Source organism: Oryx dammah, unplaced genomic scaffold, assembly GCF_014754425.2.
Source record: "Oryx dammah isolate SB20612 unplaced genomic scaffold, SCBI_Odam_1.1 HiC_scaffold_28, whole genome shotgun sequence".
NCBI lineage: Eukaryota > Metazoa > Chordata > Mammalia > Artiodactyla > Bovidae > Oryx > Oryx dammah.
This window is the reverse complement of record NW_024070212.1, coordinates 91,038,247-91,064,512: the sequence shown is the minus strand read 5'-3', so window position 1 is coordinate 91,064,512 and position 26,266 is coordinate 91,038,247. Positions and strand designations below refer to the sequence as shown.

General features: G+C 40.1%; 1 protein-coding gene and 1 pseudogene across 1 annotated transcript in view; both read left to right on the top strand.

Annotated features, from left to right (window-relative positions):
• SCP2 (sterol carrier protein 2) overlaps positions 1-26,266 on the top strand; it is a 190,413-nt gene that overhangs the window by 152,883 nt on the left and 11,264 nt on the right. The window lies entirely within an intron of this gene.
• LOC120856149 lies at positions 128-6,801 on the top strand (annotated as a pseudogene).

Here is a 26,266-nt window from a genome sequence, read left to right as displayed (position 1 = left end):
AGGGGAAGCCGGAAAAAGGCAAGTTCCCGGTGCAGAGGTGCTCTGCAGCATAGCACAGGCATCGGAGGAGCCGCCCATTGTCATGCTGTACAAGATGGGCTTTCCTGAAGTTGCCAGGTAAGTGGCATTCTAGGTTTTATCTGGCAATGAACTCTTCTGATTTTTCACAACCAATGACATTGTATATGTTTTTAAAAAGTCCTAATTTTGTCTTAGTTCTAAAAAGAACAAGTATCTCATTACCTTGCTTTAATAGCATGGCTTTAAAACTTTAAAGATGACAATTAACTTACAAGCTTAACCAGCCTTAGGAAAATTTTATTCAAAAAGGAGGCAGCATAGTCAAAAGAGAATGTTGAACCAGAAGCCAGAGCTGGCCGGACACTTGTCTCAGCCTTGCCAACCTGAGTTAATTGTAATTTAGGCAAGTCATTTTTGGCTTCCTTTCCCACAACTTATTTTCTCCCCATCGTGTCCCAGGCTTCTGAAGTTGTTTGGAGAAAGTCCTCAAATATGCTGAGTGTATCTCTGCAGATTTATGTCTACGAATCCAGCTAAGCCCTCACTGCTGCTAGACTCCCGCTAGACTCCTTTCTATTCACCTCTTGCTGATTTACTTCCTGCCCTTGTCAAATGCCTGTGCTCCTCAAATTTCCAAACACTTATCTTTTCCAAGCCTTTTCAGGATCCCTCGACCTCCTTACTCTTCTCTCAGAGAAGTGCTCATCATTTTGCAGAAGGAAAAAGCCCCTTTTCCTTTCCAAGGCACAGCTTTTCTTTGCTTCCTTTTGTTTCCTTCATTTTCTGTAACTTTGTTCCAAATAGTAAGTACTCCCTCCTTCCTTTGACTCTTCCTTGTTGCCTTTCTATTGACTCCTTTTCCTCTGTCAGCAAGCATGTTCAGATCTTCACATCTTCCCTATTCTAAAGCTTTGTTTTTCTCCCTACCTTAATTACTTTTTTTTTCTTCTGTTTTCATGGTGAGCCTTTTATATTAAGCCACTTTTGTTTCTACTCTGAAATGTCTTTAGTTTCTCATCTCACCACTGAAATCAGGTAAGACCACCAATGGTCTGATTATGATATGTTTTTGTTTTTATTTTCCATCTTCCTTCTCTTTAACCTTGTTGTAACTTTCAACACTAATTGGGAAATTCCTTAGCCAAGGCTCTAAGTTCTGCCCAAGTCCAGAGACAGAGTGTAGCAGCCTTTTATAATTAATAAGCTTCCAGATTCCAATCAAAATAAGCATTCCTTTCAGTCTGTTTGACCTTACCACCGGGTTTTTCTAACAGTGTACACAAAAATAGCAGTTTTGAAATATCAGAAGCACCCCAATTTGGCCATTGTAGATTGATATCTCCTTTAGTATAGTTTTCCTAATTAAGTACTTGCAAACCTGAGCTCTGTGCGTACTGTACACGAATCTGGCTGGGGTGTTAGTGGGAGGTTTAGCTAGCACAAATCCTGGTAGCACTCTGCCTCTGCCTCTGTCTCCCCCGTCTGCTCTGCCAGTATCCTCTTCTATCCAGATTGCCTGGCCAAGATGCTATCTCTTTTTCTCTTCCAACTCTTCTGCTCCCTGCTGCTCCTTCCTCCCCAGTAAAGAAAATTAAAAATGAATCAGAAGTGTTTGAGATTCCCTTTAAGGAGAAACCTATTACAGGGAGAGGTGAATTGTCCTGGGTGCTTAAAAACAGAGCCTGGACCCAAGTAGAATATAGAGCCTTGGCTAAGGAATTTCCCAATTCAAGTCAGGATCCATTGGGATTAGCTAAGGAGTTTGAGTTAAATATCCAGACCCAAGAGCCCAGGTTTTCAGATCTTTATCAATTAACACAGCTATTAGTTTCTAAGCAAAGCAAGGAGTGGATAAAGAAAGCAGAATGGGAACAGACCCTTAATGGATTTTGAATCAAAGGCTCACACTGAATGCAAGGAATTAGCTCAGAAATTACACGAACTTATTCCAGAACTTTCCCCCAAACCTATTGATTGGACAAAGACTCAACTGTACAAGCAAAGATGGGATGAATTAATTCTGGACTATTATGAAAGGTTTGAAAAAAATTTAAGCAGTATTCTGGCTTAACACCCGAATAATTCTCTAACCAACAAAATGATCTTTTGCTTAACTCCACCTTTTTAAAAGGCTTTGTGATTTAGCTAGTCTTGTTAAAAGACACAATCTAGATTGGCCCAAGTTACATACAAACACCTTTGTTACTGGCTAACCAAATTTTCAAGACCATAAAAAAGAAATAAAAGGGGGTATCTATGAAAATAGAAGCCCTTCTATGAAAATTAAGAGTGTTTAATTGTGCCAATTAAATACACAATGCCAGTTGAAGGTTAACTGATCTCTTTAATTCCCAACCCCTAAAGAAAGCTAGTTTGAAGGAAAAAAAAAAAATCTCTTCAGAATTCTGGCTCTGAGGGAATAAGTCCTAATAGGAGAACTGGATTTTCTCTCCCTGTGTCTTTAGACCAGAGCTCTCAGGATCTGATTGAAGAGGGGGAAAAAAAAGGACAGAAAAAAAATTCTTTTTAAAATTTAGCTTATTCCATCTGCTACTTGTAGCTAGTGAGTTTTATATTGGGTATATTGACATTGTGATATCTGATTCATAACTAAGTTTAGAAAATGAAGCTAGCTATGAGATCTCTTGTGTCTGTCTGTATGTTTATGTGTACATTATCTTTGCTTTTACCTTTGGGTGATAGTATCAAATTCATTGTCAATGAGCTCTGCTTAACTGGATTAAAGGAAATTAAGTCCTTGGATAAATTCTGAAAAGTATAGGAGGTAATTGGCCAGAATTAATTTCAAGTTCACATGAACTTGGAAATAGTATTGTTAATAAATTAATGTCTGGTATTAATGTTTAAGTTCGTTGATCTAATTAATATAGACATGACTTTAGAATCATCAACATTAAGCATAATACTTTGATTGTGCCTAGGTTTGATAAAAGTTAAACAGAATCTTCTTGTATTCATAGCAAATTTGTCAGCAAAGGAAGTAACTTGATGTAAAGAAACTTTTAAGGAAAGAAAATGTAAATGAGATAAGAGCTTTCAGATAAACTCTATTAAAAATAATTATGCTTTTGGAATGTCTATCTAAAATAGTCTCTCTAGATTCTGGTAACTTGAAATTCTAGGTGCTAAATTAAGTGATGGAGATTTGTTGAATAGCTAGGTCATTCCCACATAAGGTACTGAAACATCAATTACTGAACATTGGCATCCTTTTACAGAGAAACTAAAGGCATTTAGGACTATTATTTATGAAAATTCTTGGTGTTTTGCTCTTTATAAGAAAGCAAATGTTTTTAGAAATTATTACTGGTATTTATGTTCACCAATCTAATACTAATGTAAAGGACAATTCATAGTTGCTTACACCTTCAGTTTCATAAGAAGTCAAGGTTTTAAGAGCTGAGACCTCTAATTTAAACATGTAATTAAAGCTGACAAAAATAATAAAGGTAACATTTCAGTATACAGTAGGAAAGTAGAATGTTTTTAGTAAAGAAGGTATGAGGAATGGAATTGCATTTTATTAAGGAAAAGGAGATAACCAACCCTGGTGGCTCAATGCGTGAAGAATCTGCCTGCATTGCAGGAGACACAGGAGATGGAGGTTTGATCCCTGGGTTGGGAAGATTCTCCTGGAGGAGGTAATGGCAACCCACTCCAGTATCTTGCTTGAAAAATGCCATAGACAAAGTAGCCTGGCAGGGTACAATCCAAAAAGATCACAAAGAGTCAGACAGAACTGAGCGACTAAGCACATATCAGCACGTGTGGACTGTAGCATAAGGGAAAAGGAGGTAGGTCTGACTTAGAGCTGGCTATCTCTGGATGGATAGAGAAAGTGATACAGTGATACTGATGGATACAGAAAGTGATAAAAGGTTGGTGGAAAGTAGACCCTGAGAAAAGTTTTGTGTATGATCAGGATTGACTAAGTTTAAAATAAATTTGAGTAAATGAATTTTAAAAGTTGGTGAAAAACTTGAATCCAGCATTTTCTCTCTGCTAAGAAAACAAGTTTTCTTAAGATGTTGAACTGCCTTTGATAACATATTTTAAGTTTCCCTACTTTTAAGTGATCTGTATTTGCCTTTGAAATCTTTTTACTGTTACTTTGAGTAGCTATTGTTCCACAGTGACCTGTGATCCTGTCTGAGTATTCTAAATCCTCTTGATATTTATTGACAAAACTTCCTATATCAAATTCTAATGAAGTCCTTTTGATGTCTAGTTGGGGGGGGGGGTGCAGCAGGGCGCTCTGCAGAAAGAGAGAGGCAGTGGAACTTCCCTCAGCAAACCCGAGGGGTCCCGAGGAGAGATGAGCCTGCTGTCCGGGAACCAGCCCCTGGGCGAGCAAGAGACAATCATACGCAACAGGGGTTCCGGCTGGGCAATTCCACTTTATTGCCACAAATTCTTGGTTTATATAGACAAGCAAGGGGGTTCTGCGAGGGACCTCCCATAGTTGCACCAATCACGTTAAAGGTCAAATTGTAATATGCCATAGTTGCACCAATCACGTTAAAGGTCAAATTATAATATGCCATAGTTGCACCAATCACGTTAAAGGTCAAATTATAATATGCCATGGTTGCACCAATCATGTTAAAGGTCAAATTATAGTATGCCATAGTTGCACCAATCATGTTAAAGGTCAAGTCGTCATTGGCTTCATTGTAACAGGAGTCTATGGTGATCACACACTGTCCACGTGTAGGGAAGTCAAGAGAGCCAATCAAAAACTTTAACATAGACCACACCCCTATCTCTTCCGCTGGGCGCCATCTTAGTTTCCAACAGCAAAAGCTAGCCCCCCCCTCCTTTTTTTTTTCTTTTTAAGGTTTCCCACGTAGGGCCCCACAGTCTAGTCAACTTTAGGATGCTTCAGAGGCTCCCTGAAACATCCCAAAGAGAGATATTCAACTAATTAGGTTCATTTGATATGTTCAATTACATGAGAAGTATTAGCAAATGAGTAATACATCTTCTTAGGTTATTTTGTATGGTGGATGTTACTAATATAGATATTCTATAAATTTTATGAAATTCCCTAAGCTTGAATATGTCCTAGTAAAATGTTGTCAGTCATAAATCTAATCATTATCTTAAAGTTTTATATGTTACAGTAGTAACCAAGTTTGTCAACTGCATCATAATCAGAGATTTTAAATGTGCCTTGTCTTTTATCATTATAGACAATTATGGTTTTATTCTAATATGTTTGCAAAAACGCTCCCTTTATGCTGCTGCTAAGTCACTTCAGTCGTGTCCAATTCTGTGTGACGGCAGCCCACCAGGCTCCCCTGTCCCCGGGATTTTCCAGGCAAGAACACTGGAGTGGGTTGCCATTTCCTTCTCCAATGCATCAAAGTGAAAAGTGAAAGTGAAGTCGCTCAGTCGTGTCTGACTCCTAGCGACCCCATGGACTACAGCCTACCAGGCTCCTCTGCCCATGGGATTTTCCAGGCAAGAGTACTGGAGTGGGGTGCCATTGCCTTCTAAGAAGATGTATAAAATGGATTTCTGGATAATTGGAGTGTTCTGATTTTCATACCATAATGCTGAACTGGGTAAGAAATTAAAGAATTCTAGTGGAAAACCTGATGACTTCATAAAACTGTTAGCAAAAAGGATTAGTAACATAGGACTTAGTGAACTGGTGAATATGGTTATAATTTTTATGGTTTATATCTGAAAAATTACTGGCTTGAATATATATTTTCCAGGTAAAAGGAAAACCTTCCCCTCAAAATAATTATGACTTACAGCAATTTGGTAAATTATACCTTTGTAAGCAGAATTTAAACATTTATCTTTTCTCTCTATCTGCTCCCTCCAGAGACTAGAAACTCTTGGGTTCCCAGCAGCCTCATCAGATAAATTAGAAAGGCTACCTCACTAGCAAGTATGGAAACCTCCAGGTATTTTGGGAACCACGGAAAGGAAGGAATTCACCTAGATCTGTCAGACAAAATCTGTGACAAGCTCTTGTCGTGACTTTCCTAGCCCTGAGAAGCTTTTTAAAAAATTCAGTCTGGGACTCCTTATAAAAATTTCAGCAAAGCACCTCTTTGAGGAAAACTTGGTTGCCACTGCAGCAGAGCCCCATGCCACCTGCTCCTGCTCCTGCCTCACCGCTGTTCACTCTCCCCGAAGAACAGGTCGGTCAGGAAGCCATGCTGCTGCCATGGCCTTCAAAGACACCAGCAAGACAAGACTCTCATGGAGCCAGAGGTGGCCATTCACCAGATTAGGATCACCTTCACCAGCCACAGTGTGAGGTCTCTGGAGAAGCCATGTGCTGGTCAGCGGTGCAAAGGAAAAGAATCTCAAAGTGAAAGGACCTGTTCGGATGCCTACCAAGACTCCGAGAATAACTATAAGGAAAACTCCTTGTGGTGAAGGTTCTAAGACTTGGGATTGATTCCAGATAAAGATCCATAAGTGACTCATTCACCTGCACAGTTCTTCTGAGATTGTCGAGCAGATCACTTCCAGTATTAAGTATTAAGTATCACTTCAGCATTAAGTCAGGAGTCAAGGTAGATGTCACCATTGCCAATGCCTAAATCAACCTTTTTAATAAGTTGATACTCAGCTGTTTGAAAAAAAAAAAAGCTTCAGCAAAGCAAAAAGTAGTCCATTTGATCAATTAGAGTTATACAAATCATAAATCAGGTCAAGTTTATTGAGACCAGATTTATTTTGCAAACAAATTAGTCTTAATTTGGTTATATTTGGTAGATATGAAGGTAATTTTAGTGCCGGGGTCCAGCCCCGGTGGATCCAGGGAATTCGAAGGGTGGACGGCGTTGGCGAGGAAAACTTAGATTAAGAAACAATAGTGTAGTAGGAAAATTAAGTGGAGAAAGAGAGCTGAATAACTTGGATTACTTGGAAGACCAATAAAATTCCAGACAAGGAATTTGCACCATCTACACTGGGCCACTGGCGCTCGCTTGAATATCTAAGGGTGCCTCGCCTTAGGCTCCCTTTCGCACGGGTCTTAACAGCCAGGGCAAGTAAGTAGACTTGGCGAGCCTCCGCGCCCCAGATGGGAATTCAGCCTGAAATTAAAGTAAAGAGGAAAAGGAGGGAGAGGGAGAAAAAGAGAGAGAGACACGGGGGAAACCAGTCCAGTGACTGGCTCCGGCTCCTATTGTTTAGAAGGCTTTATATACCTTTTAGGTTGTACATAGAGATCAATGGGTAATACAAAATTATGCAGTGTTAGCAGCCCAGACTCTTATCAAAACCAGGCTTTTCTCTCTGCATACCTAGTTGTATACACAAGTCTTAGGTAATTTACATCATCTTCTGGCTAAAAAGGGCCAATTAACATTTTACAGCCTTTTTTTCTGATAAGAGTTTGTCAACCAGAAGACTTATTTGTGTTGATCTTCCCAAGGTTTGGTGCCACTCTCAGAAAGCACTAAATAAAGTTACATTCTTACATAGCAAAGATACAGCAACTTATAACAAGTAAAGTGATTTACAACAAAACAGAAGCAATTAACTCAAAAGTCTAGTGTTGCTAACATCAAAACCACCATATATCCTTTTCCATATCCTGTTCACATTGATCAACATCCTCCCAGGTGCCTAAAAGATAAAGAATATGGAGGCCTGGCAGCAGTCATTGAGTCAACAGTGAAAACCCTCTACCAATATAATTTTTAACTCTTTAGAAAAGGCTCTGTATCTTTAAGGTGCTTTTAAGCTTTGTGCCTCTCAAGGTTGGGGGCTGCAAGCAATTCACAAGCTGTAAGAGGTCCGGGGGAACCTGTTAGGCAAGCTAGAGAGCAATCAGAGGGGGTTTAACTGAAACATCCCTTTCAAATGCAGAAGACTAAAGCCCTGAATTGACTTTTTTCCAGAGAATATCAGAAAAGTGGAAAAGCAGAGTACAAAAGCTGGCAGATTTTTTTGTTGTTGTTGTTGGGGTACATGCTCAGGAAATTCCAGGGGGACCCCTGAAGTCTGATCAAGACCTTGCGTATGTCAGCTTCCTTCCTCATGACCCTGTCACAGGCGGGATTCCTCACGCTGGCTCCCCGCATTTTAGAGAGAAAAAGATTATGTTTCAATGAATGTTAAATCCCAATTTTATTAATGGAGGTCTGTATTTACTAAGACTCACTTCCTGGATATTTCCTTGTTGTTATATTAATATAAAGGTTAATTGAATTATTAAAAGGATACTTTAAATTTTTTCTGAGCTTATTTCAGTAATTTATCTTTGAATGAAGGTCCGATGCCCCACGACCTATGACCAGGGATTGTGCATACTGGAAAAGAGAATGTAAAGGACTGTCTCCAACCTAGATGGAAGGACACTTATCAGGTCCTCTTAACCAGCTCATGCACAGTGAAACTGACGGGAATTAACTTTTGGATTAATTCCCACTTGCAAAGACCCTTACATTGGACTAGCCTATAGAGAAGATGGCCACCCTCAATATCACCTTAAAACAACACTCAAATGGAGAGAAACTACACTCACACTAGGATGAGAAGAAGACATCAGAAGTAGACAGCTAGCCCAAGATCCTGGACCTGACTCATATGATCATTTATGTTTTCTTGACTCCTTGGTACTTTGTATATGAATCAAATGTTTTCCTATCATGAGCACGATCATATGCTAATTTAAAAAATCAATACAGTTGTTGAGTTTGCTGCTAGTTAGCTATGTTAGTACTTTTGTGTTACCGTGGTGGATTTCTCTCCTCCAAGGCTCTGATTGAATGGCCCTTAGAAAATTATTTTAGAAGAAAGAAATTTCAGTCCTATTCAGGCTACTCTTGATATTATTAGATGGGATCCCCTCACCTAGCCAATTAATAATGACCCTGTGACCCTGGCCATAAAAATGAATTTTCTGGACTTCTCTGATGTTCCATTTGTTAAGACTCCACACTTCCAATGCTGGGATCATGAGTTCTATCCCTAGTCGGGGAACTAAGATCCCACAGATGAACACAGGCAAAAAAGAAATAAAAAGTTTTTTTTTCCTTCGAAGTTACTCAAGCTTAATCAGAGTGACAAGCAAAATTTCAGCCAAGGAATAAAACCTGCCACAATTATGGAATGGATTTATGAGGTTAACACCAGGCTATGCCTCCTGGTGGCTCAGACAGTAAAGCATCTGCCTGCAGTGCGGGAGACCCGGGTTTGATCCCTGGGTTGGGAAGATCCCTTGGAGAAGGAAATGGCAACCCAGTCCAGTACTCTTGCCTGGAAAATTCCACGGACTAAGTAGCCTGGTAGGCTATAGTCCATGGGGTCACAAAGAGTCGGACACGACTGAATGACTTCACATACATACATATGCTCATTTAAGTTTTAAGGTCCCTATTTTCTTGGGAACAATTAAATTATACTAAGGATAACCAGCCTAATAACACTAGGAAGTTGGGCTGGGAACCTTATGGACATTGCCAATATATCATTTCCCTGAAAGATAAGGCTTGGAACAGAACAGAATAAGTCAGATGACCTGGAGATACACTGAACTACACCTAATGAAAGTTCTTGGCTTATGGCTTTAATACTGCTGTTGTGTGTTAGTCACTCAGTCATGTCTGGCTCTTTGTGACCCCATGGACTGTATCCTGCCAGGCTCCTCTATCCATGGAATTCTCTAGGCAAGAATACTGGAGTGGGTTTCCATTCCCTTCTCCAGGGGATCTTCCTGACCCAGGGATTGAACCTGGGTCTCCTGCATTGCAGGCGGACTCTTTACTGTCTGAACCACCGACCCAATAGTACTGCTACCTGTGTTATTTGTATTTGCCTGTTTTACAAGGTTACTGTTTCTTGCGTTAGCAGATGTGTGACTGAGCCTCTGACAAAACATATAGTTCTGTATGTGACCAATGATTGTAATAGTATAACTCTACATGTGGGAAGATACAGTAAGAGGGTTTTTTTTTTTTTTTTCCTGGATCATAATAGATTAGTAAGACAGGTGGTCTGGAGACCTTTGACTATTGTTAAATAAGACCTAGCCCAATAGTAGCACACTGAGTGGACTATTAGCAAAATCTTCACCAGACCTAGGAATGAGCCTTTCTAGCATCATGGGATGAAGTGGTCATGAAATGCCTCCCAAAACATGGTAAAATTTATAACCATGAGGGGGCCCTGTAACCTACAAATTGGCATTTGTCATGGGCACTTGCCATCTACCTCTACAAGGGTTAAATCATGTGCTATTGCAGCAGCTGATTTTCAACAGCCCCTGAAAGGAATTCAGGGTAGAGAGTAGATGAAGCATTCTGTGCTCTGGGAAAAATTGGCAGAACAGGTCTTCAGATAGTTAGGTATTTTCAGAAGTCAATTTTATGAGCCCAATTCTTGTATCTCCACATATCTAGAAAAGCATAAAAATTCTTAATGGTGATGACTGCTCCTTCATGAGTAGCAGAAACCTTCTGCAAAAAAATAAGTGTTTGATTGCATGTACTTCCCCTTCACTAAAATCACATATATACTGACCTTCCCCCCACTTTAGAGCAGTTTCTCAAAGCTATCTGAAATGCTGTCTCAGGCTACAGTCCTCATTTTGCTGCAAATAAACTTAATCACAGCTTTCACATTGTACATTTTTAAGTTGGCAGATCTTTGAGATCTAAGACTTTAATTCTCCCCTTGTGTTTGAAGATCTCCCTCCTACTGAGTAAATGTTTATTGAGTTGAATCAAATAAAAAGAGGTTAAATTTGTTTCCACTTTAATTTGATTCATTTATTCTGTATCATCTTCTGGAATTCCATCTAGTTCATATTTGGAGGTGAAAACCCTCAGTAAAAGCCAAACAATAAAGAGCTACCAGAGTCAGCACATTAGTATAGCCATCTAATTAGCTCAGAATAGAAGATTATGCATTTAGGGCAATAAATTCTGTTTTAAACATGGAATTCTCATAGTTTTATTTTCAGGAGACTAAATAATTGGGAGATAGAATTGTTCACAAAACTCCAGTTGATGTTTCTGAGAAGGCAGAAGAATGAAAAAATCCAAATGATATATTAATGACTGAAAGAAATTGGCGTGAAGTACTGAAGATAGTTTTGATAGTATTAGTGATAGAACATAACCCACTTCAAAGGTCAAAGTTGGGAAACCTCTGATGGTACAAATAAAATTTCAAGTGAGGATTTGTTTTAAGTACTCATTGTACATAATCGGATTTCCTTAGTTTCTTGTTTGGCTAACTCTGATGGAGCAGATGCTTCATGCCCAGGCCCCTAAGTATGATCCTCTGAGTATATATGGAAAGGCAGATATACCTTTTCAAAAATGCTACAGAAGCCCAAAGGAAGAAATTAGCATGAAGAACCTAACTTTGAACTGGGATGACTAGGACTGTCCAGCAGAAGGGTAGAGGAAGGGCATCCCAGGCCTGTACACAGGTGTGGAGATTTGCAAATGCAAGACTTGGTGAGTGGGACCCCTCGTCCAAAGTAAGGAGCAGCGGCTGTGCTTTGCTGGAGCAGCCGTGTAGAGATACCCCGCGCCCAAGGTAAGAGAAACCCAAGTAAGATGGTAGGTGTTGCAAGAGGGCATCAGAGGGCAGACACTCTGAAAACATACTCACAGAAAACTAGTCAATCTAATCACACTAGGACCACAGCCTTGTCTAATTCAATGAAACTAAGCCATGCCCATGGGGCAACCCAAGATGGGCGGGTCATAGTGCAGAGGTCTGACAGAATGTGGTCCACTGGAGAAGGGAATGGCAAACCACTTCAGTATTCTTGCCTTGAGAACTCCATGAACAGTATGAAAAGGCAAAATGATAGGATACTGAAAGAGGAACTCCCCAGGTCGGTAGGTGCCCAATATGCTACTGGAGATCAGTGGAGAAATAACTCCAGAAAGAATGAAGGGATGGAGCCAAAGCAAAAAACAATACCCAGCTGTGGATGTGACTGGTGATAGAAGCAAGGTCCGATGCTATTAAGAACAATATTGCATAGGAACCTGGAATGTTAGGTCCATGAATCAAGGCAAATTGGAAGTGGTCAAACAAGAGATGGCAAGAGTGAACGTTGACATTCTAGGAATCAGCGAACTAAAATGGACTGGAATGGGTGAATTTAACTCAGATGACCATTATATCTACTACTGTGGGCAGGAATCCCTCAGAAGAAATGCAGTAGCCATCATGGTCAACAAAAGAGTCCAAAATGCAGTACTTGGATGCAATCTCAAAAACGACAGAATGATCTCTGTTGTTTCCAAGGCAAACCATTCAATATCACGGTAATCCAAGTCTATGCCCCAACCAGTAATGCTGAAGAAGCTGAAGCTGAACGGTTTTGTGAAGACCTACAAGACCTTTTAGAACTAACACCCAAAAAAGATGTCCTTTTCATTATAGGGGACTGGAATGCAAAAGTAGGAAGTCAAGAAACACCTGGAGTAACAGGCAAACTTGTCCTTGGACTACAGAATGAAGCAGGGCAAAGGCTAATAGAGTTTTGCCAAGAGAATGCACTGGTCATAGCAAACACCCTCTTCCAACAACACAAGAGAAGACTCTACACATGGACATCACCAGATGGTCAACACCAAAATCAGATTGATTATATTCTTTGTAACCAAAGATGGAGAAGCTCTATACAGTCAACAAAAACAAGACCAGGAGCTGACTGTGGCTCAGATCTTGAACTCCTTATTACCAAATTCAGACTCAAATTGAAGAAAGTAGGGAAAACCACTAGACCATTCAGGTATGACCTAAATCAAATCCCTTATGATTATACAGTGGAAGTGAGAAATAGATTTAAGGGACTAGATCTGATAGAGTGCCTGATGAACTATGGAATGAGGTTCGTGACATTGTGCAGGAGACAGGGATCAAGACCATCCCCATGGAAAAGAAATGCAAAAAAGCAAAATGGCTGTCTGGGGAGGCCTTACAAATAGCTGTGAAAAGAAGAAAGGCGAAAAGCAAAGGAGAAAAGGAAAGATATAAGCATCTGAATGCAGAATTCCAGAGAATAGCAAGAAGAGATAAGAAAGCCTTCTTCAGTGATCAATGCAAAGAAATAGAGGAAAAGAACAGAATAGGAAAGACTAGAGATCTCTTCAAGAAAATTAGAGATACCAAGGGAACATTTCATGCAAAGATGGGCTCAATAAAGGACAGAAATGGTATGGACCTAATGGAAGCAGAAGATATTAAGAAGAGATGGGAAGAATACACAGAAGAACTGTACAAAAAATATCTTCATGACCCAGATAATCATGATGGTGTGATCACTCATCTAGAGCCAGACATCCTGGAATGTGAAGTCAAGTGGGCCTTGGAAAGCATCGCTACGAACAAAGCTAGTGGATGTGATGGAATTCCAGTTGAGCTGTTTCAAACGCTGAAAGATGATGCTGTGAAAGTGCTGCACTCAATATGCCAGCAAATTTGGAAAACTGAGCAGTGGCTACAGGACTGGAAAAGGTCCATTTTCATTCCAGTTTCAAAGAAAGGCAATGCCAAAGAATGCTCAAACTACCGCACAATTGTACTCATCTCACATGCTAGTAAAGTCATGCTCAAAATTCTCCAAGCCAGGCTTCAGCAATACGTGAACCGTGAACTTCCTGATGTTCAAGCTGGTTCTAGAAAAGGCAGAGGAACCAGAGATCAAATTGCCAACATCCGCTGGATCATGGAAAAAGCAAGAGAGTTCCAGAAAAACATCTATTTCTGCTTTATTGACTATGCCAAAGCCTTTGACTGTGTGGATCACAAGAAACTGTGGAAAATTCTGAAAGAGATGGGAATGCCAGACCACCTAACCTGCCTCTTGAGAAATCTGTATGCAAGTCAGGTAACAGCAGTTAGAACTGGACATGGAACAACAGACTGGTTCCAAATAGGAAAAGGAGTACATCAAGGCTGTATATTGTCACCCTGCTTATTTAACTTCTATACAGAGTACATCATGAGAAACACTGGACTGAAAGAAACACAAGCTGGAATCAAGATTGCCAGGAGAAATATCAATAACCTCAGGTATGCAGATGACACCACCCTTATGGCAGAAAGTGAAGAGGAAATCAAAAGCCTCTTGATGAAAGAGGAGAGTGAAAAAGTTGGCTTAAAGCTCAACATTCAGAAAACTAAGACCATGGCATCCGGTCCTATCACTTCATGGGAAATAGATGGGAAACAGTGGAAACAGTGAGAGACTTTATTTTGGGGGGCTCCAAAATCACTGCAGATGGTGAATGCAGCCATGAAATTAAAAGACACTTACTTCTTGGAAGAAAAGTTATGACCAACCTAGACAGCATATTCAAAAGCAGAGACATTACTTTGCCAACAAAGTCCGTCTAGTCAAGGCTATGGTTTTTCCTGTGGTCATGTATGGATGTGAGAGTTGGACTGTGAAGAAGGCTGAGCACTGAAGAATTGATGCTTTTGAATTGTGGTGTTGGAGAAGACTCTGGAGAGTCCCTTGGACTGCAAGGAGATCCAACCAGTTCATTCTGAAGGAGATCAGCTCTGGGTATTCTTTGGAAGGAATGATGCTAAAGCTGAAACTCCAGTACTTTGGCCACCTCATGCGAAGAGTTGATTCATTGGAAAAAAGACTTTGATGCTGGGAGGGATTGGGGGCAGGAGGAGAAGGGGATGACCGAGGATGAGATGGCTGGATGGCATCACTGACTCGATGGACGGGAGTCTAAGTGAACTCTGGGAGTTGGTGATAGATAGGGAGGCCTGGCGTGCTGCGATTCATGGGGTCACAAAGAGTCGGACATGACTGAGTGACTGCACTGAGCTGAACTGAACTGTGTGGGTAAGAGATGTTTAGTGCTGCAACAGGGACCATGAAAATGAATAGGAGAGGTCATATTTAAGAGCTGTGACCAATTTAATTTAATTTACAGTTTTAATTAATTGTGCATTTAATTACAGCTAAACTTTTCTTTCCTTTAGACCACTTCTGAATGTATTAACTTTGTATTATAACATCATATTCACATTATGCAAGACACAGCCTGAGAATAGATTTGCTGCCTTCTTGTCTCACAAGCATCACATGCTGACTGTACCTGAGATGGAACTTTGCTTTCTCTTCACTCCCACTGCATTCTTCCTTTTGGCACCACCATCCCCCCAGTTATTCAGGCCAAACACCTACATCATCCTTGGTCTTCCCCCTCCCCCTTAGATCTCCCTCATTCCCAGCAGCTAGGCGTATGGATCCTATGTCCAAAATATATTTTGAATCCACTTCCTTCTCTTCATCTCCCCAGGCAGACTGCCTCCACTGTAGTCCAGACCACCACCATTTCCTATCTGGACCTCTTCAGCAGCCTCATAATTCTCTCCCCACCTAAGTTCTTGCATCCCAGCCTGGCCACTGCACACTGTTGTAAGAATAATCACAACTATTACACTTTCCTGTTGAATCATTTCAGCGGGTTCCCGAATTCCCTACTTTGGCCTGCATGGTCTTGTCCCTGACCAGTTCTCCAATTTCGTTTCATGCCATTCTCCCCCCATTAACTGTACTCTAGTAACTGGTACTGTTTTACTTTCTTTTAACATAGCAAACTGTTTTCTCCCTTAGGATCTTTGCAGTTTCTTCTTTGAATGGCTAGCTCTTTTTCTTCCATTCATTGAGTCTTAGCTTAAATTCACTTGCTCAGAGACATCATTCCTTGACTGTTTTACCTACAGTAGGCTTCTCTTTTTGTTTGTTTTCTAATACTTGCAATTATTTTTGTGTGTTTACTTCTTTTTCTCCTGGAAAAATATAAACTCAGTGAGGGACTGGGTCTCACTTGTTCACTGTTAGACTTCCAGTACCTCGAACAAGGCTTGGCATGTGGCAAGCAGTCATTAAACATGTATGAAATGATAGAAGGGAAGGTCAAAGAAGGGAGAAATGGATGGAATGTGTGGGGAGAGAGAAAGAGAAAAGGAAGGAGAGGGGGTAGGGAAAGAGGAAAGAAAGGCTTTGCTTACTGAGCAGCTGCTAGGCTCTTAACTCCATCAAGAGTGTATCCATTTGGTGTTTGTTGTTCCAAATCTGGGCCAACCACTACCAGCAAGCTTGTATTATTTCAGAAGAATTACAAATCCTAAGGTGCCTTCATCTTTCACAAATCTTTGAGTCATCTAACATCTGATCCTCTGCAGCTTGTGATAGTCATGGTCGTCATTTTTTACCATGGTCTAGGGTCTCTGCTAGGTACCTTCTCCAGGGGAACTTCCCAACCCAGGGATCAAGCCCAGGTCTCCTGCATGGCAGGCAGGTTTTTTTACCAGCTGAGCCACAAGGGAAGCCCATCTGACTGACTAGGCTATCTAAAATAATCCACCCAACACACAAATATGCTTTCTTTATATTCCCTTAACCTGCTTTATTTTCTTTATAGTAACTATATTCTTCATTTTTTTTGCATATTCATTGTCTCCCCCACTGGCACAGAGGCTTCATGAGGGTGAATTTGTTGGTTTTTCATATTTTTTAAGACAATACCTACTGCCCAGTAAGCACCGAGTATTTGTTGAAAAAAAAGAAAAAAAAATTTTTTTTTTTTTTTTAAGCTTTTTTGGACAATACCAGTTTCCTTTGGGTAAGAGTCACAACATCTCTCAGGGTTTCTGAAAGTTACTACATTTATACAACATTTACTGTATAAGTGTTAAAAAACCTAGTACCTGTGTGAGTCCATGGATTGAAATCGATTATTTTCCACAGTTCTTTTAGAGCTCATCAAATTGAGGCTGCTCCAAACAGTTCTGCAGTTGATTAAGGTAGATCTTGTCTTTATGGAGATTGAGAAGAAGATTGAAGACGTGATTTATGTAAAATACTACCAGGAGGGCCCTGGGCTAGAGGAAGCAGATATAGATTTTGGGTATATCCATGAAGTGGTATAAGTTGAAAATTTATGTCATATTGTCAAGTATTGAGTGTATTTTACATTTCTCAGTGTCTCTTATAGCTTCCTTGTAATTCTGGTAAGAGTGTATTTCAGAAATTTATAAATCTCCAGGTTTCAATTATGTAAAGTGATTCTAATTTATTTTGGTGCAATTTCTTTCTGAATAAAAAGATCTTACCTAGAACTATTCAAAAGAATAATAATTAAAGGAGCCTTAAAAGTGCCTAATGGGTCTTCCCATGTGACTCAGTGGTAAAGAATCCACCTGCCAAACAGGAGATGCAAATTTGATCCCTGGGTTGGGAAGACCCCCTGGAGGAGGAAATGGCAACTCACTCCAATATTCTTAGCTGGATAATCCCATGAACAGAGGAGCCTGGTGGGCTACAGTCCACAAGGTCACAAAGAGTCAGGCAGGACTGAGCACATGTGTATGCAAAGGTACCTAATATCAAAAGTCCTTTTAAAAATAATTTTTTTGTGCTTGAGTCTCAAAGTTTTAAAATCTGTTTTTCTTGTTTTAAAAATGAGCTGATTAAAAGAATTCTACAGAAACATACAAAGAAAAGAAATTTTTAATCTCCTGAAATGCCATTACTAAGAGCTCCCTAAAGTGTTAACAGTGACTGATGTTCTTTCAGACAGCTCTCTGTGTATATGAACATACAATTTCCTGATAACTAGGATCATACAATACATTAGTTTTTAAATTTATATTACATCTGTGGACCTGTGTTTACGTACAGTAATTAGTTCTTGGTAGATAATAATCATACTCGAGCAATCTAACAGTAACTCTTTCTCCAAAAAGAGAGTTGTCCTCTTCAGGCAAAATTAGAGATCTACTTCATTGTTTCAAACTTAAAGGCATCTTGGAATTTCATAATTGAGTTTAATTTTGCGGCCAACAAGGCAGTTACCCAAGAGTCATGTAATTCCAGTTACCCATCTATGAAGCTAACTAGTGGGGTGAAATAAAGAAGATGATTCAAAACATTTAAGGTGTGCATTTCACTTATGTTAGGGGAGCATCGTGAAGACAACCATTGTGCCATGTCTCAAAACTCCCTTATTGTAGCACAAAGGATTTCTTAACATCTTAAATGATTGTGCTGTGGGTGTCATTGTACTGAATAGCTAATGTGACTGACGTGTCTTGACAAAGTACCCTGCATTTCTAGAATTTTCATAATGATCACCAGTCTTCCTCAGGTAGAGAGGGCCAGGGCTGATTGTTCCCAGCAGGCAGGCACGGGCTCAGCAGCTTGCAGACTTATTCTGCCACCATCTTGCCAGGATACACCTGCATTGGTCTACCTGTTGTTTTAGAAAGAAAGAAAGTGAAGTCGCTCAGTCGTGTCTGACTCTGCGACCCCATGGACTGTAGCCTACCAGGCTCCTCTGTCCATGGGATTCTCCAGGCAATAGTACTGGAGTGGATTGTCATTCCCTTCTCCAGGGGATCTTCCCAACCCAGGGATCGAACCCGGGTCTCCCACATTGTAGACAGGCGCTTTACCATCTGAGCCACCAGGGAAGTCTAGAACTTGTTTTAGAACCAGCTTTTATTTCTTCATAGTATATTCCTTGCCCATGAATGTAAAACCTTACCATTGGTTTTAATGACCCCATAGTCCCGAAGAAAGGCAATGCGAAAGAATGCTCAAACTACTGCACAACTGCACTCATCTCACATGCTAGTAAAGTAATGCTTAAAATTCTCCAAGCCAGGCTTCAGCAATACGTGAACCGTGAACTTCCAGATGTTCAAGCTGGTTTTAGAAAATGCAGAGGAACCAGAGATCAAATTGCCAACATCCACTGGATCATGGAAAAAGCAAGAGAGTTCCATAAAAACATCTATTTCTGCCTTATTGACTATGCCAAAGCCTTTGACTGTGTGGATCACAAGAAACTGTGGAAAATTCTGAAAGAGATGGGACTACCAGACCACCTGACCTGCCTCTTGAGAAATCTGTATGCAGGTCAGGAAGCAACAGTTAAACTGGACATGGAACAACAGACTGGTTCCAAATAGGAAAAGGAGTACGTCAAGGCTGTATATTGTCACCCTGCTTATTTAACTTCTATGCAGAGTACATCATGAGAAACTCTGGGCTGGAGGAAGCACAAGCTGGAATCAAGATTGCCAGGAGAAATATCAATAACCTCAGGTATGCAGATGACACCACCCTGATGGCAGAAAGTGAAGAAGAACTAAAGAGCCTCTTGATGAAAGTGAAAGAGGAGAGTGAAAAAGTTGGCTTAAAGCTCAACATTCAGGAAACGAAGATCATGGCATCTGGTCCCATCACTTCATGGCAGATATATGGGGAAACAGTGGAAACAGTGGCTGACTTTATTTTTCTGGGCTCCAAAATCACTGCAGATGGTGATTGCAGCCATGAAAATAAAAGACGCTTACTCCTTGGAAGGAAAGTTATGACCAGCCTAGACAGCATATTAAAAAGCAGAGACATTACTTTGCCAACAAAGGTCCATCTAGTCAAGGCTATGGTTTTTCCAGTGGTCGTGTATGGATGTGAGAGTTAGACTGTGAAGAGGGCTGAGCGCCAAAGAGTTGATGCTTTTGAACTGTAATGTTGGAGAAGACTCTTGAGAGTCCCTTGGACTGCAAGGGGATCCAGCCAGTCCATCCTAAAGGAGATCAGTCCTGGGTGTTCATTGGAAGGACTGATGTTGAAGCTGAAACTCCAATATTTTGGCCACCTGATGCGAAGAACTGACTCATTTGAAAAAACTGTGATGCTGGGAAAGATTGAGGGCAGGAGGAGAAGGGGACGACAGAGGATGAGATGGTTGGATGGCATCATCATCAACTCGATGAACGTGGGTTTGGGTAGACTCCGGGAGCTGGTGGTGGACAGGGAGGCCTGGCATGCTGAGGTTCATCGGGTTGTAAAGAGTCGGACATGACTGAGCAACTGAACTGAGCTGAACTGAAGTACACGTTTGAATATAGGTATCGTAAGCTATTTAACTAGCCTCCTCTGATGAACATCGGGTTGTATTTAAGTCTTGCAAAAAATAAAGGTATAATAAATTTCCTTTTGCACTCATCTTTAAGTACTTAATGCCCTGATCAGCTTAGCACAAACAATTAGAAGGGGGAATTGTTGGGTTGTGAGATATGTATGTCTAGCTTTTTGATACAAATTGCCAGTATATCCACCCAAAAAAAAGGGGTACTAATTTACCAACTCAATGACAATTCATGAGCGTTAGTAGGATATTATATCTCCTTATTGTTGTTTAAATTTCTTTCATTACAAGTGTCCATTAAAATGCAGTTGGACTCTCTAAGGCCTGAAAAAAGTTTTTTCATGCCACCAATATTTGCCTGCAGAATAACCCATAGAATAGTTACTTCTGCCAGGTTGTCCCAGTTTTTCAACATTATCGTGTCCAAAAAAACAGTTTAGAGAGTATCTGATATGGCTGTATGTCAATGATTGAATACTTCATTACTAGAATTAACAGCACAGTGTTGTTTTTATTTCACAGTCTTTTTTAGATTTGCAAATGTATGCCTCTTGCTCCCATTTGAATTCTTCTCCCTCTATACCCTCTCTTGTGTGGACCTTGTCCCCTTATTTTTTCTCTCCTTCCCACGATTGTCAGTTTCCTAAATGTTTGCAGCACTAGAAAGTGAAAGTATTGGAATCTTTTGTCAATTCATACATTTTCTGCTTTAACAAAAGAAGCCTGGCAAGAGATTTTATTTCCACTTTTGTCTTCATTAGCAGTACTCCATTGCCCTTCTTTGAATTCTGTCTTAATTTTTTGTTCCCATTAAGTTTTAGTACAAGACCTACTCCTTGACCTTTAGCTACTCAGAAAGAAGTGCTTTTCTTCAAGCAAGGAGGCACTTAGAACTTTCTTAGTATTTGTGATCTCCAGTTTCGCAAGAGATGTGTAGTTTCTTTATGCTTTTAACTTTGTCCTCCTTGTCCTTTTCCTTACCCTCTCTCAGTTCCTCTTCAAATGAAAATGTTTTATTGACCAAAGGATATGATTTTTTAAGAGGATCTGTTGGTTTTCAAAAAGTAACAGCAACTGCAAAATTAATCGACATCCATCTTAAGGAAGTGGGAGGAATTTCCAAATATTCAGGTAGAATTCCTAAATGTTTGCTGTGTTCTCCTGCTCTAATTTGTTGGTGTCTGCCATAACTATTCCTGAGGCATTGTGCAAACAGATGGCATAGATGCAGCTGGAAGTTCATGGGTCCTTGTCTTCCAGAGGAGGTCTGGCTCTTTGGGTGGTCCAGCACACCATTATTACTAATCTACTTTTCTAGATTACCTCCACAGAACCTTGAAGGATAAAGGATTTCAATGAATGTAGAAAAGACTTTGAACTTTCTTTTAATTTATGTATGGTGACAGAAACTACTTTTATAGGCTAACGTTTGGAAGTATTGATGTAACCTAATTTGCCTTTGGTATGAAAAAATAGAAAGAGCATTGGATTTGGAGTTAAACCAACCTAAGATTGAGTTCTGGTTGTATTGCTTTACTTGTCATATGTCCCTGTCTCTCAGGGAATGTAGAGTTAAATGGGAAAGCAGACAAGAAAAAATTTTCCCAGAAAAAAAACACAAACTGTTTTAACAAGAAACTTGCACATGGGTGTATGTGCAAAGAGCTCTTAAAGTGTCCAGTAGAGACAGAAAAGCCTTTCCAGAGGACTTAGCATGTGAACTGAGACTTGAGTTTATGAAGCTGGGTGGGAATGGAGAATATTAATACCTATCCAACTACTTACAGGGTTTCATGAAAAGTAAAGAAATAATGTTTATAAATAAGTGCTTGTAAACTTTATAGCCCCCCAAAGATTATTACTGTTATTAATTTTTCTTAATGTTAACTTAAAATAATTTGAGTGAGATCTTTTAAGGGAAGCCAAAATAAGAGAATTTCTCTTCTTCACTTTAAAAATCTGACAGTCATTTTGGTTTCTTGATTTAACTAGGAAATGTTGGTAGTTGATTTCAGAACATTCACTTGTAAGATTTGCCTCAATGGCTGTTGAGATAAGAAGGCCTACACTAAATATTTTTATAATAGCTTCTTTGAAGACCTATGACTCAGGGTTGATTCTAGACAGGTTCAGGAGTGTTATCTATGTAGAAGAAAAAGATTTACACACCCACTAAGATGACTAAAATAAAAGAGACATTCATAAATATTGGTAAGAATGTAGAGAAACTGGAACCTTCATTGATTGCTGGTAGGATTGTAATGTGGCGCAACCACTTTAGAAAACAGTTTGATAGTTCCTCAAAAAGTTAAACATCACCTTATGATCCAAATTTCACTTCTAAATATATGCCCTAGAGGAATTAGAGCTTATGTCCATGTCAAAACTTACACACAAAAGTCCATAGCAGTATTATTTATAATAGCTAAAAAGGGGAAACAGCCATCAAAGATGAAAGGCTAAACAAAATGTACTGTGTCCATACAATGGAATATTCTTTGGTCATGAAAAGTAATTAATTACTGGTACATGCTTCAGTGTGGATGAACCTTCAAAGCATTATGCTAAGTGAAAGAAGCCAGTCACAAAAGAATATATATGTTTGATTGCATTTGTGTGAAATATCCAGAATAAGCAAATCAATGAAGACAGAAAGTAGATTAGTGGTTGCCAGGGGCTAGAAGGAGGAGAGAATGGCAAGGGTAGAGGGTGACTGTTAATGGATATGGGTTTTTTGGGGGGGCTGATAAGTATGTTCTAAAATTAGATAGTGATGTTGGAAGGAGAAGGAAGGAAAAAGGAAACCACCCTACAGAGATATGGATCTGAGGTTATTTTTCCAGCCTCATTTCCCAAGATCCAAAAGTAGTTGATGGATGGGATATTACTTGTATAATTCTTCATACAAAACCAGGAAATCCGTTAAACCACTTATCTTTAAATTCTGATTGTGAAACACCAAGAATATATGTGAAATTTACTTGCACACACACACACAAATAGAAGAGTTAGGGTTCCTACATTTTGAGAGGCCGGAGTGAATTTTTCAGACGTTATTGAGACAAACGAAGCCTATTTCAATAGAAAGTGCTGCTGTGCCACCCACTGCCCCATTCCCCTGCCCTTCTACTGGTTGTATCCAGAAAGCCATTTTCATCAGAAGATCTGGCAGATGAAGGATTTGCTGCCTAGTTGCCTTTTGGATGTTTCTGGGTGAAAAATCCTAAGGGAGCCTGGGGACTGCATGCTGATCCAGCCGCTCACGTCATGTGTCTATTTAAACATTTAATTTGGGGAGAAAGCCAGAGGAATGAACTTAATATAACTCTGTGTTGTTTTTCTTTCTGGGAAGGAGAGCAGTTTGTGAAGAAAATCGGTGGTATTTTTGCCTTCAAGGTGAAAGATGGCCCTGGGGGTAAAGAAGCCACTGGGTGGTGGACGTGACGACCAAAAGGATCAGTGCTCCCTTACTCAGGTCAGTGCAGTAATGACTTCATTGATAGGAGCACTGACAAGTTCACAGAGGAAATGGGGGCCTGCCTTGGTGTCCCCAGAGGGCTGGCTTTAGAGTTATAGAACCTTGTCAAAGAACTGGGGAATCTTTGGGAATAGGACTAGGTCCCAGCTGCTTCTTCCCAAAGATTGAGAGGCTCCATCACTGTGGCTAGCCTTATGCTTTGGAATTACACAGACTTGGGTTTAGAGTCCTGGTCCTGTCACTCACAGATTTTGGCCTTAAAAATTATTTCCCTTCTCTGAGCTTTGTTTTTTACATTTGTAAATGGAAATAATAAATGGTACCTATTTCATAGGATTCATCTGTAGATTAAGAGAAATAAGGATCTCCTAACTAACCTGTGAAGTGCATGGTTCAGTGTATGGCTATATGTCCTCAGAAGACCTAACTGTACCCACTGTCTCCACTTCATCTCATCCCAGGCTTTCTTGAACCTACTCCAGTCAGCTTTTGTCAGCTCATCATTATCCCATAACTGTTCTTGTCAAGGTCACAAGTAATCACTGTGCTGCTAACTTCAGTGGTTAATTCCCAGCCCTTATAATATTACTCTTCTAGGCTTTCTTCCTACCTATTGGCTGTTCCTTCTTGGCCTCTCTTCCCATTTTTTTTTTTCTCTTCTCTAAGTATGTAAATATTGGTGTGCTCTATGGCTCAGTTCTGTCTATATTCACTCCTTGGGGCTCTCATCTAATTTCATGCTTTTCAAACCATGTCTACACTGATGACTCCTTCGTATCTTCAGTGTGAACTCAAACACTGAACTCCAGGCATATATTCAGCTGCTTAATGAATGAGTTTACCTGTATACTTAATAGGTTTCTCAAAGCTAATATGTCTGAAACCAAACTGTTGCTCTTCCTCCCACTCCGCTTTAATTGTGTTCTCCTTCCACTGTCTTCTCCATGTTGGTAAATTGCTCTTCTGTCTTACCAGTTCCTCAGTCTAAAATCCTTGAGGTCATGCTTGGCTCTTCTTCTTTTTGTTTTTTGAAATTGAAGTATAGTTGATTCACAATGTTGTGCCAATCTCTGCTATATAGCAAAGTGACTCATTTTACACATATACACCTTTGAATGTTCTTTTCCATTACAGTTTATCCCAGAGATTGGATGTTATTCTCTGTGCTATACAGTTGGACCTTGTTGGTTATCTATTCTAAATGTAATAGTTTACATCTGTGTTGACCTTTCTTTTTCTCACACTCCACAGTCTAATCCACCAGCAAATTCTTTCCTCTGCTACTGCCACTTTGGTCCTCCATCATTTTTGCCTGATCTCCATTTCTAACTTTGCCCCCTATAGGTTCTTCTTCACACACACCAGCTGGAGCGATCATTTAAAAACTCGGATTCTCACCCTTCTCGGCTCAAAACAATTCAGTGACTTTCAGCTCACAGAGTTGAAGTTAGAGTTCTTACTATCACGCTACATAATTGACCCTAGTCTTCTCTTTCTTACTACCTCTTCCTCACTTTGCTCCAGTCACACTGTCCTCCTTGCTATTGCTTGAACATGGGGTGTTCCCAGTTCAGGAGCTTTCTACTGCCTGGGATTATCATCCCTCAGATATCCTCATGGCTGTCCTTTTATTTCCTTTGGATTTTTGCCCAAATGTCACCTCAGTGAGACTTTCCCCGGCCACACTTCTAAATCACACCTCATTACCATTCCCTGTTGTCCTTTTCTGACATATTTGTCTTTTTAGCACTTACCTCCATCTGATATACCATATCTTATCTATTTGCTTTTTGTCTATCCCCCACTAGAGTTGTAAACTGCATGAATGCAGAACATTTGCCTCTTAGGTTCACTGCTGTATTCACAGTACCTAGAATAATACCTGATACCTGGTAGGCCTTCAATAAAATAGATAATAAAAATGAACAGCAGAATGAATGAGTGATGCTTAGGAAGCATTCAGTAAATGGTAGCTATATTGTGTGCTATGTTTCTGTTCTTGGAGAGAGCCTGTTACAGTTAAGAGATGTGAGGGATAAGAACTAGCTTTTTAGAGGGCTACACTATGAACTTTGAAAGTGATTTGGTATATAATCTATCCATTAAAACTTTTCGAGCAGAAAAGAAAAGTCAGAACTGCATTTTAGAGGATGCAGTTGCTGCATTAGACCTGATGAATTAGAAAGGAAGAAATCAGAGGCAGAGAGAGCAATTAGGAGGATGGAAGATACCACCATCTAAGTTAAGTAAAAGGATAGCCCAAGTGTTGGCAGTGAGAAAAAAGGACGTTGTTACATGGCAGTTGCCAGGAGTGTTTGGAGTGAAATTGATGCTACCTGGAAGCTATAAAGTAGGAGGTCTGTCAAAGATGGTAGGGTTCATTGGTGGTGGTGGTTTAGACCCCATGAACCATATCCCACCAGGCTCCTCTGTACATGGGATCTCCCAAGCAAGAATACTGGAGTGGGTTGCCATTTCCTTCTCCAGGGGATATTCCTGACCCAGGGATGGAACCCGGGTCTCCCGCATTGCAGGTAGTCTTCTGCATTTCAGACAGATTTTTTACCGAGTGAACCCCCAGGGAAGCTCAGAGTTCATTACCACAACATAATTGAAGAAGGTCCCGGAGGAGAGGATGACATCACAAACACAGGTGGAGGGAGGGTTAGCCTTAGCAAGGAGGGAGGGATACTTCTTTCTTTGAGAGGGTAGATAAATACTCAGGGGCATTTTGAGGTACAAAGGAGGTTGAAAGAGTTCTTAAACTCGAGTTCAGAGCTTGGAGAAAATATTAAGAGCAGTGTTATGTGCACTGTTGAATAAGGAATTAATT